Source organism: Echinops telfairi, unplaced genomic scaffold (assembly GCF_000313985.2).
Source record: "Echinops telfairi isolate 266 unplaced genomic scaffold, ASM31398v2 ScPeMD7_19;HRSCAF=73, whole genome shotgun sequence".
NCBI lineage: Eukaryota > Metazoa > Chordata > Mammalia > Afrosoricida > Tenrecidae > Echinops > Echinops telfairi.
Genome location: NW_022103916.1, coordinates 3705138 through 3718147, shown reverse-complemented (window position 1 = coordinate 3718147; position 13010 = coordinate 3705138). Strand labels below are relative to the sequence as shown.

The following is a 13010-nucleotide window of genomic DNA, read 5'->3' as shown; positions in this document are numbered from 1 at the left end:
AACCGATCACAATGATCAACACATAACCATCCACCCCCACCCCCACCAAGGGGAAGAACAACAGAAAACATGGGGGAAGGGAGACAACGGTTGGTGTGAGATATGAACATAACAATAATTTATAATCTATCAATGAGCCATGAGGGAGGGTGGGGAAAAAGAGGAGCTGATCCCAAGGGCTCAGGGGGGGAAAAAAGGATGGCAAAATATGTACAAACATGCCTGATGCAATCCATGTATGGATTGTAATAAGAGTTGTAAGAGCCCCCAGCAAAATGGTCTTTTAATTAAAAAAACCGAACTAAACACTGCTTGGAAAGGGAGATGGAATAAAAAGTAACAGAAGAAAGAGACAGGACAGGGCAGGGCCTCATGCTGCATCTAGCCATTTTGAGATACAGAAGACAATGCACATTGGCAAGGAGAAGCCTATTTAATGGAATGCATATTGACTCAAATACACAGTATAGACAGATCCTGATTGAAATAAGATGAGCAGAATATGAGCTGGATCAGGGAAAGGAAAGTGCAGCAAAGCAGGCAGGAATACAAGTGGTACAGACTACTTCAGAGTGAGGCTGGAGCTAGTGAGGGGGAACAAAACAACTCACAAGTGGACAACCCCAGTCATTTGAAGTCTATGCAGAGGGGAAGGTCTGTTGGGTGGTGGTTGGAGACATTGAATCTGAGCAGGAACTGGATAATTGGTTGCGCCTTCCCAGAAATGTACCAGACCTGTGCCAGTAAACTGTGACCTATTTCTCCTGCTTTCCCTACCATACATTCCTGATGACCAGGGTGGCTGGGGAGATCTCCCTGGTGCCCCAAACTCACCTAGAAGTGGAGCCTCACCACGCAAGCACCCACCACATCAATTCCCAAACAGACTGAGCCTCATCTCTGAGCTGTCCGTGTGATTCATAGGTTGCACTCTCAGGGAACTCAAAATTCATTCCCATAGCCTCTTGTTCTCAGAGGTGCACATATGAACAGATTGTGTGCCAGACTCCTATGCCACTCATGGGCACACACTCCCTCAGACAGAGAGGCAGGCAGCATTATCACAACATCCTTTTGATTTTTCTTTTGTGTTTTTTCCCTTTGATTTTCACTTTTTCTTCCTTTTTATTGCATTATTTCCCCTCTTCTTTATCATCTTGCTTTAATTTTACCCATTTTCTTGTCCACACCTTTAAAATTTTTTCCTTCTTATTTTTTGATTGTGCCCCATCTCAGAAAGATGGACATTCTTTCAAAACTAGTCGATCATAAGTACCATACCCACTGACAGCACTGGAGACAGTGACGGTGCCTGGGTATCAAAAGATATAGCATCTGGATTCTTAAAGGCTTGAAGATAAACAAGCAGCCATCTAGCTCAGAAGAAACAAAGCCCACATGGAAGAAGCACACCAGCCTGCGTGATCATGAGGTGTCAATGGGATCAGGTATCAGGCATCTAAGACCCAGAACAAAATCATACGCAATGTGAATGGGTGCTGGGGGCAGGCATGCAGTGGAGACCCAATGTCCATCTGTAGACAATTGGCCATCCCTTCACAGAGGAGTCACAGGAAAGAGATGAGCCAATCAGGGTGCAGTATAGCACCGATGAAACACACAACTTTCCTCTAGTCCTTTTGTGTTTCCTTCCCCCCACTATCATGACCTCAATTCTACCTTACAAATCGGATTCAACCAGAGCATGCACACTGCTACAGATAAGAGCCTGCAACACAGGGAATCCAGGATGGATAAACCCCTCAGGGCCAACAATGAGAGTAGAGATACCAGGAGGATTAGGGGAGGGTGTGGGGAGAAAGGGGGAATCGATCACAAGGATCAACCTGTAACCCCCTCCCAGGGGGACGAATAATGGAAAAGTGGGTGAGGGGTGAAGGAGGACAATGTAAGATATGGAATTAATAATCTATAATTTATCAAGGGTTCGTGAGAGAGGATGGGTGGGGGAAGGAGGGGGAAGAAATGGGGAGCAGATATCAGGGGCTCAAGTGGGAAGAGAATGTTTTGAAAATGATGATGGCAGTATATGTGCAAAGGTGTTTAACTCACTGGATGAATGTATGGATTGTGATAAGAGATGTAAGAGGCCCCAATAAAAGTATATTTAAAATAAATATATAAAATAACACAATATATGCTAAAAAAAAGTACCATACCCACCATATTCAATGAGTAATTCCCCCCACTTGCTCCTACACCACTGGATAAACGACAGGTAGTGGGCCTGCTCACACCTCCATAAACTTGTCTTCATATTCATGAACCAGAGACCTGAACCCACAGTCACTCCAGTTACTCTACTCACCCAGAACCAGGAGAATGACCCATCATTGCCAAATTAGTGTCCAAAGAAGCATGTCCATCCTGCCAGCTCAGATATACTAAAACGAAGACAAATAAAAACCCGTGGTGTAACAAACCAGCACACAATCAACAAATAAATACAACTCCAAAATATCTTGGAGAAAACCTACCTACTGCCATCAAGTCAATTCCAACTCAAAGAAACCATATATAGATTTTCCAAGACTATATATCATTATGGAAGCAGACAATCACATCTTTCACCTTATGAGTGGCTGGTGGGTTTGAATGCAGACTTTGCAGTGACTAGCCTAACCCATTAGGAAGTCGAATTAAAAATAATTCTCAGAATAGATGTTTAATCAAATAAACATTAGAATTATGCATATATTCCCTATAGTTAGGAACACTGGTAGCATAGTGGTTATGAGTTGGGCAGTGATCTGAAAGGCTGGCAGTTTGAAACCGCCAGCATCTCTGAGGGAGAAAGAGCTTTCTACTCCCATAAAGAGGTGCAGTCTCAGATACTCACAGGGGCAGTTCTACCTTGTTTTATAAGATTGCTATAAGTCAGTATTGACTTGATAGCAGTGAGTTTTTTTTTTCCCTACAGCTATGCAAAAATTGTTTCATGATTGTTTGGGGGGGGGGAATGTACTCAATTTAAAGATCTATGGTGGTGCTGTGGGATAAGCATTGGGATGCCAGACACAAGGTCAGTGGTTCAAACCTACCAGGTACTCCATAGGAGAAAAAAGATGTCTATTCCTGAAAAATTGACATTCTCTGAAACTCTACACAAGGTTTCTGTGAGTCAGAATTTACTTCATGATAATGGGTCTGGTTCCCAATTTAACTATTACCTTGTAAAGTTAGGCTGCTAACCACAAGGCCAGTGGTTCAAATCCACCTGCTACAGAGATGGAGAAAGATGAGGCTGGCATCTCCTGTAAAGATTCACAATCCTGAAAACCCTAAGCCATAGTTCTATTCTGTCGTATAGTGTTACTATGATTCAGAATTGGCTGATAGAGGTGGGTTGGTTTGTAACTTAAAAAAAAAACACCAATTGTGTTAGTCCGGGTAGAGTAGAGAAACAGATCCATAGAAACTCATATGTGTATAAGAAAGAGTTTCATATAAAGGGTAATTGTACATTAAGAAAACATCCCAACTCAATCCAGTCCAAGCCCATAAGTCTGATATTAGCCCATATATCCAATACCAATCTATAAAGACCTCTTCAGACTCATGAAACACATGCAATGACGCCAAATGCAGGAAGTCTTTGGATCCAGCACCATTGTAAGCATCTCAGCACTGGCAGGGGTCTCCACATGGCTTCTCCAGTTCCCAGGGCACAGGGTCTATCAGCTCAGTGCCATGTGTCTTGTCAGTAGGGCGTCTGGCAGGGAGTGAGCAGAGAGTCTCTCCTGCCTCCAAGGAGGAAATCAGGAGTTCCTAGAATTCTCTGGAGAAGGCCATGCCCACACAAAGGCCTTATTGGCTATGACTCAATTGACAGACTAGACTCCATCTCTTCACTCTTAATCCTCAAATTGACAAATGATTATATAACTACCACACCAATCAACCAAAAATCCCTTTAAAAATGTATATCTCTGACCAATAAAATGTACCACACCCAATTTCGTAACCACTACCTAAATGTTAACCAATAACTGACTTTTTATTGAAGTTCCTTGTATTTTCTTACATAAACTCTCTGAACTGTCTCTAGATCACTTAGTTCAGAATCCTTTAGACCTTGTGATTACCAATTTGGAAATTGCCTTGCCTTTCAATAAAAGCTCATTACTTTTTATATCAACCATACTCTGTTATTTTGCTGTAGAACGGTCTTAGGAGAAAAACTTGAACAAAGGCTGCTGGAGTTTCAAGAAAGATCCAGGGACAAAAAATAGGGGTGAAAACTCAGAATTTCCTAAGATTCTGAAAAACTTGTTAATATTCCAGAGTTAGTGTTGCATGTTAATCCCTGTCTGCTTTCCTGAAAGGACTGATAGTAAAGCCCTTGAAGGAAAATTAGGAAAGGTACCAGCTTAATAAGAATTTCTCATGTGTTAGGCCAAGGATCTCTGGTAGTGGTGTTGAGTAAGTTTTGGGCAGCTAACTGCAAGATGGGTGGCTCAATCCTACCAGCTGCTCCTCAGGAGAGAGACAAGGCTTTCAGCTCCCATAAATATTTACAGGGGCAGTGTTACTATAAGTTATAATAGACTTGATGGCAGTAAATTTGAGTTTAAGTGCCAATTCATGGTTGCTTGTCTCTGGGCAGCAAGGAAGAAGGATTCTGAAAGCCTGTATCCCACACCATAGTCAGTATTCAGAAAGCTGAAGACCAAAGCAAAGAATGGTGGCTCGCAGCTTCTGAGGGTTAGAGAAGCAACATGAATGCTTCGGTCTATGGAAGAATCCTGAACAGGGTAGCTATATCCCAGTGCACATGGTGGGGAGTTGAGGGATTGATAGACCTAAAGGAATATACAGTCACGATACTAAATAAAATTGGTTATTATGCAACCATTTCAAGAAGTAGTATGTGATCAACAACTGACAAGTCCAAGTTGCACTGAAGTCCTTGGTAAAAAGAAAAGTCTGTGGGAATTAAATACCAATTTTAATGTCTTAGCAAACTGATGCAGTACTGGAAGCACTCACTGGTTAGTCTATTCAAGAAACTTAAGATACAGCTACCTGGTAAATGAACTGGAAGAGATCCGTATTTGCACCCATTCCAAAGAAATGTAGAAATTATCAAACAATATCATTAATGTCATCTGCAAGTACATTTTTGGTAAAGATAATCCAAAAACAGTTACAGCAGTACATCAATAAATATTTCTTGTGTTTTATTAATAAAAATGCATTTGAATGTGTGTATTATAACAAACTCTGGATAACAATATGAAGAATGAAATTCCAGAACCCATTGTTGTCATGTGGCACATACACGTGGATCAATCAAACAGAATAAGAGAATAATGTGTGGTTTACAATTAGGAAATATGAACATCAGAGTTATATCATTTCACGATGTTTATCCAAAATGTATGCTGAACCAATAATTTAAGAAGCTGGATTACATTAAAAAGTATGCAGCATTAGGTTCTGAGGACAATTCATTAACACTCTGTGTTATGGAGGTGGTACAGCCTTATACGCTGAAAGTCAAGAGAACTTGAAGTACTTATTGATGAAGATCAAAGACTACACCTTTCATTATGGATTACAATTTAGTGTAAAGAAAAACAAAATCCTCACCATTGGACCAATAAACCACCATGATAAACAAACAAACAAACAAAAAAGATTGAAATTGTCAAGGATTTCCTTTTATTTGGGACCACAACCAATGTTCTTTGAAACAGCAGCCAGGAAATCAAGCAAAGTATTGCATTGGGCAAATCTGCTGCACAAGAGCTTTTTATAGTGTTGAAGAACGAAGATATTTTGAGGATGTAGGTGTGCTCGACACAGCCATAATATTTTCAGTCATCTCATATGCATGTGAAAGCTGGACAATAAATAAAGAGCACCTAAGAAAAATTGAGGCATTAGAATTATGATGCTGGTGAAGAATACTGAATATACTGGGACTGCCAGAAGCACAAACAAATTTGTCTTGGAAAAAGTGCAGTCAGATTTCTCCTTAGAAATGAGGATGATGAGATTTCATCTCATGTACTTTATACATGTTATCAGGAGGAACTAGTTCCTGGATAGGACATCATGATTAGTAGACAGTATTCAAAATAGAAGAAGGCCATCAATCAGATGGATTGACACAGTGACTGTAACAATGGCTTCATAGAGTATACTTGATCTCAGGAGTCCATGAATGAGTACCTCCTTTGAAGGTGCAGCCTCCCATTACTAGAAATGTTTTTGACCATTTTACCCCGTTGCAATGACTCTTCTCTATTTGTGAAATTGATAGCATGATCCTTGTAGGGCTCTGGTTAATTCAGTGGCTGTTCTTAAAATACAAGTCTATTATTAGCTGAACATTTTTCTGCATAGCTGGCACGCTGTAGCTGTATCAATACATTACAATGTATATAACTACACTCCCAGTACCCAGTATGGATTTCAAGTATTCTCCTAAGCTTTACAAAGACTGCGAAGCCCAAAAGTCAGAACAATGAAGCGCATTGTTGGAGGTGGTCTGTCCATTGTCAGCTGTGGTGGTTATGTAATCTGTTGTCAATTTGAGACTTAAGAGTGAAGGGGTGGAGTTTAGCTTGTCAATCAAGTTTAGCTTGTCAAGTTTAGCTTGATGACCTTATTTGGAGGCTCTAAGGAGATAAATAGCTCGCTGGATGCGGGACACACGCTCATTCACTGGGAGACATTACTGACCATGAGCCTGATGGAGCTGCCTGATGCAGCCGGTTCCCTGGTGCTGGAGGAGCCACATGTTGACCCATGCCAGTGCTGAGATGCTTCTACTGCCATTGGGTCCACAAGATTTTCCACCCACTGGCCTGTGATCTTCCTGCATTCGGCATCATTGCATGTGTTTCAGGACTCTGAAGAGGATGTTATAGATTGGTATTGGACACATGGACTAATATCAGACTTGTGGATTTGATCTGGACTGAGCTGGGATGTTTTCTTTTTCTTTTTCTTTTTTTCTTTTTTAACATTTTATTAGGGGCTCATACAACTGTTATCCCAATCCATACACACATCAATTGTGTAAAGCGCATTTGTACATTGTTTCTCAAAACATTTTCTCTCCATTTAAACCCCCGACATTAGGTCCTCATTTCCCCCTCCCTCCCCGCTCCCCCCTCCCGCATGAGCCCTTGATAGTTTATAAATGGGTATTTTGTCATATCTTGCCCTGTCCGACGTCTCCCTTCATCCACTTTTTGGTTGTCTGTCCCCCAGGGAGGAGGTCACACACAGTTCCATGTAATCGGTTCCCTCTTTCCTACCCATTCTCCCTTTACCCTCCCTGTTTTGCCACTCACACCACTGGTCCTATAGGGCTCATCCATCCTGGATTCCCTGTATTTTCAGTTCCTATCTGTACCAGTGTACCTCCTCTGGTCTAGCGGATGTTTTCTCTATATTCAATTGCTCTTGTATAGAGCTCTCTCTGATACACATATGAATGTCTATGAATTTGTTTCTCTAGTCTACCCAGACTAACTCACCAGCTTTCACAACAGGTGTGGAGACTATCTGTACAGTGACCACATGGTCATGTTAACATTTACTTGTTTCTCAGGAAGTATCCCCTCGGGAACTCTGGTGGTATCATTGGATGTGCTGGCTTCTAAGTATAGTTGAAATCTACTGTTTTCTCTTGGTGCATGACCACTACACTGTGGATGTGGTGGTGGCGTATTACATCACCATGAGACTCTTCTGGTAGTATCACACTATGTTTAATCAGCATGTGATAAAAGAAGCTTCTCAGATGAGTATCCTGACCAAGTGTGATGGTATAGGCCCTTTCAGTACTTTGAAAAGAATGTCCAAAAAATTGTTCCTTTGTTCTTACCATTGGCCCTTACCCACCTTTTTAGGCAAGTTAAATGCAGCCAGTTGGTGAACAACATTTAACAGCTGTAGAAGGCTGTGGAAAGAGAAGCTGTCCAAAATTTCTAAGAACTCCAAGAAAGAAGATGCCATAAAGTAACCACCTCCCTAATGCTATTATCTTTCAACAGTTATTTTGACTTAACCTATTGATTTACCTGGTCAGCACTGTGATCTTTTTCTTTCTCTCCAAAGAACCTGTGTTGGACAATAATAAAGAAAATTTAACCTACCACGGGTAAGCTTCGCTTTTTGAGTTCTCGGGTCTCTTGTTTTGTGAAGGTCAGTCCAGGGTGAAGTGGTCTTAGCCAGTTAACTGCTTTTGCTTCCAAGGCTCATTTCCTGCAAGACATCCCTGAGCAGAAGCCACATGGACCCACCGTGCTGCAGCCCTGGGTGCCAGAGCAGTCGTGTGGAACCCTGCCAATCCTGAGATAATTACCCTTTCACTGACTTGGCTTTCCCCCTGCAGTCGGCATCATTTCGTCTCTCGTGAGATGGAGGAAGTCTTTGTAGATAGTTGGTGGACATATGGAGTAATGTTGGACTTGTGAGCTTGGGCAGCTGTGGGTAGGGATGTTTTATTGATGTGCACTTAACATTTATATAAAACTCTCTTTTATACCTAAGTTTCTGTAGATTTGTTTCTCTAAAGTTCCCAGACTAACACACTCACATAGCTGCGTGAACCTCCCTTCAGTGGTGTCTTTAGAATTTTTACTTCCTTGAGCACCACATTTTTCTCGACACACAACATTGCCAGGTGAGGATACATGACTTCTGTTAAAACACTTTATCAGGAAATTTCAGGGGTTTCACCACAATGTTTCCACAAGGAGTTGCTTTTACATCAGTTCAATCGTGTCTCCAGTGGTTTCACATATCTCAGCTCCAAACTTACCTACAGGAGATTCATGAATATAAAGGAAGAGAGAATCCTTCTGATGCTTAGCCTGCCTCTACTCAATGGGGCCTCAAACAGTTTCACTTGTCTCAGCTCAAGCCTTACCTCCAGGACTTGCTTGTAGGTGAAGGGAAACAGTGAATCCTGCATTGCCTGGGCTGCCCTTCTGCTTGCCACACCCAGAGTTACCTTTGTCATTTCCAGAGTGCCCCCAGTACTTCCTTTTTCTGTGGTCAACAAGCATTACCATTTCCCATATTCATGAGGATATGGGAAACCTGAATCCTGCAGGTTCCTGTGCGTCCTAATTGCATTAACCAATGGAGCTTTATGTATCTGCTTGTGTTTCACAACAGTTTGCTCACTGAGGTTCTCATCTTATCATCCCAAACTGGCCGATTAACACAGGTGGTTTTAATTGAAGGGCGGAGGAATACATGGTTTTGTCAGCCTTGCTTTTTGAGTTCTCTGGTCTCTTACTTTGTGAAGTAAGGTGAATTTGCTTTAGCCAGTTAACTGCTTTTGCTTCCAAGGCTCACTTCCTGTGAAACATCTCTGAGCAGAAGCCACATGAACCTACCATGCTGCAGCCCTGGGTGCCAGAGCAGCCATGTGGAGACCCCCGTCAATCCTGAGATGATTACCCTTTCACTGACTTGGCTTTCCCCCTGCAGTGGGCATCATTTTGTCTCTTTTTTGAGGAGGAAGACTTTGTGGATACGTGCTGGACATATGGGATAATGTTGGACTTATGAGCTTGGGAAGCAGTGGGTGGGGATGTTTCCTTTATGTGCACTTAACATTTATATAAAACTCTTTTATACATGAATTTCTGTGCATTTGTTTCTGTAAAGTTCCCAGACTAACACACTCATGTAGCTGCGCGAACCTGCCTTTAGTGGTGCCTTAATAGGATTTTTACTTCCTCGAGCTCCACATTTTTCTCTACCCACAACATTGCCAGGTGAGTATACTTCACTTCCGTTAAAAAGTTATTGGGAAAGTTCAGGTGTTTTGCCACATTGTTTCCATAAGGAGTTGCTTTTACATCAGTTCAATGGTGTCTCCAGTGGTTTCACATATCTCAGCTCCAAATATACCTCCAAGAGATTCATGAATATAAAGGAAGAGAGAATTCTTCTGGTGCTTAGCCTGCCTCACTCAATGGGGCCTCAAACAGCTTATTGTCCCAACCTGGTCGATAAACACTGGAGGGGTTAATTTAAGGGCAGAGTGATACATGGCTTGTTGAGCCTTGCCTTTTGAGGTCTCGGGTCTATTGATTTGTGATGTTTGGGCCAGGGTGCAGCTGCTTTAGCCAGTTAACTGCTTTTGCTTCCAAGGCTCACTTCCTGCAAGACATCCCTGTGCAGAAGCCACATGGACCCACTGTGCTGCAGCCTTGGGTGCTGGAGCAGCCATATGGAAAGTCCCGCCAATTCTGAGATAATTACCCTTTCCTGACTCGGCTTTCCCGCTGGAGTCGGTATCATTTCGTCTCTTTTGTGAGATAGAGGAAGACTTTGTGGATTGCTGGCGGACATATGGGATAATGTTGGCCTTGTGGGCTTGGGCAACTCTGGATAGGGATGTTTTCTTGATGTGCACTTAACTTTTATATCGAACACTGTTATTCATGAGTTTCTGTGGATTTGTTTCTCTAAAGTTCCTAGACTAGCACACTCACGGAGCTGTGCAAATCTCCCTTCAGTGGTGCCTTAAGCCATTTTTACTTCCTTGAGCTCCACACTTTTCTCTACCCACAACATTGCCAGGTGAGGGTCTGCCTGCTACCTTAATTCTAAACCTATAAATATATGCACATAGATCTATTTCCACAGCATCATATATTAATATGTTTACATATGTACATGCTTGTATTTAGATCTCTATAAATGCCATTTCCCTCTTCGGTATTTCCTGTTTCCTTTTGCTTTTGTCTTTCCCACGATCATTTTGGGCCTTCATTCAAGTTTCAGTAACTCCTTGTGGTTACATTGCCCTTGATCAAGCGCTACCAGGCATCCTATGACCTCCTCATGATCAATTTTAGATCATTTGTTGTTCCCTTGTCCCTGAGCACCCTATAATTTGATCTCCCTTATGATCCACTTAAATTGGTTTTAGTTGTTAATATTTTGTGCTTTCTTTTGCATTGATATTTCAATGTTTTACTTTAAGTTTTAAAAAATGTTTTATGTAAATGAAATTCAGAATAGATAAATCTATAGAGACAGCAACTGTATTAATGGTTCCTTAAGGGTATTGCAAATGAGGTTGGGGGAAATAGGGAGCTAATAATGATGACAGTAGAATTGAAGAAAATATTCTAAAACTGATTGAGCTATGAATTGTATGGTATGTGAATTATATGCCAATAAATCTTTAAAATTTTTAAAGCAATAAAAGAAAATCCTAGTATTTATCAATATTTAAATGCCCAAAGCATAAATTACAGCAACATTAATTTTCATCAGAGTTCAATTTCACCAGTGCTTTCCCTCAAATTCAGATATGCATGTGCAGGATGACAATGGACAAAATGATCTACTCAAACTTAGCTTTGCAGTGAAACTACAAATTTAAAATATTCATCTTAATGGAATAAAATTTTCAGAAAGTATGGGAAAAAATAAAACTAGTTGAGGTATTTTTATAGATAAATAAAAGTTGTAAACTGGCATAGTATAAGACCTACATGTTGACTAAGCAAATATGGTTTGTTTTATTCAGTTTTACCAATCAGAAATTTGATATATATTTTTTCATTTTTCCTTTATTTTTCTCATTTATGCGTTGTAGGGTGATTTAAAGGCACTTAAACATGAGCTCTAAATGAAATGAAAAGCAATGTGATCAAATGGAAAAAGCACTGGACTCAGGCAAACCTGGATTGAATAGCAATGCTCCTATTTTCTGGTTGTATGACCTTGAAATAAAATTTCCTGAGTTTTTAATTTTTCATTTGTAGAAAAACAGCTAATAATAAACCATCTCATAAGGTTTTTGAAGGAATTAAAGCACCCAACAATATCTGGCACTCAGTAAGGTCTCTGTAAATGCCATTCTTGGTTCTCCTTAATAGCCAAATGTTTAATGTTATTATAAGTAGACTGTCTTTTCTGGCTGGGTATCTTTAGGATATAGGAAATGAACCAATTCTTTTAGAAGTATTTTATGTTATGACACTGGTGGTAGTTTAGTGCTGTGGGGAGGTTGGGGGAGGACTGATGAACATTTTGTATGTCTCTGAGGCATAGGAGAAAGTAGCCAGAATTATTTGATGGCAAATTATTTGAATCATTTTATTGGGGGCTCATACAACTCTTATCACCATCCATCCATCCATCCATGCATCCATCCATCCATTGTGTCAAGCATATTTGTGCATTTGTTGCCATCATCATTCTCAAAACACTTTCTTTCTACTTGAGCCCTTGGTATCTGGTCCTCATTTCCCCCTCCCTTTCAGCCCCCCTCCCTCAAGAACCCATGATAATTATAAATTATTATTTTGTCATATCTTACACTGTCAATGCCTCCCTTCACCCACTTTTCTGTTGTCCATACCCCAGGGATGGAGGTCTATGTAGATCCTTGTAATCGGTTCCCCTTTTCTTCCTCACCTTACCCTTACCCTCCTGGTATCACCACTCTCACCAGTGTCCTGAGGGGTTCACCTGTCATGGTTTCCCTGTGTTTCCAGTTCATGTCTGTACCAGTGTACATCCTCTGGTCTAGCCCAATTTTTAAGATAGAATTGGGATCATGATAGTGAGGGTGGGGTGGGGAGGAAGCATTAAAGAACTAGAGGAAAGTAGTATGTTTCATAATTGGTATACTGCACCCTGAGTGGCTCACCTCTTCCTTGTGGCCCTTCTGTAAGGGATGTCCAACTGTCTACAGATGGGCTTTGGGTCTCCACTCTGCACTCCCCCTCATTCACATTGATATGATTTTTTTTTCAGGGTCTTTGATGCCTGATACCTGATCCCACCGACACCTCATGATCACACAGGCTGGTGTGTTTCTTCCATGTGGGATTTTTGCTTCTTAGCTAGATGGTCGCCTGTTTATCTTCAAGCCTTTAAGGCTCCAGACACTATATCTTTTGATAGCCAGACACCATCAGCTTTCTTCACCACGTTTGCTTATGTACCCGCTTTGTCGGGAAGGTGAGCATCATGGAATGCTAGTTTAGTAG

The 13010-nt window shown here is 41.2% G+C and overlaps 1 pseudogene; it reads left to right on the top strand.

Moving 5' to 3' along the window:
• LOC101660924 overlaps positions 1 to 7926 on the top strand; it is a 35964-nt pseudogene extending 28038 nt beyond the window's left edge.
• The last annotated feature ends 5084 nt before the right edge of the window (positions 7927 to 13010 follow it).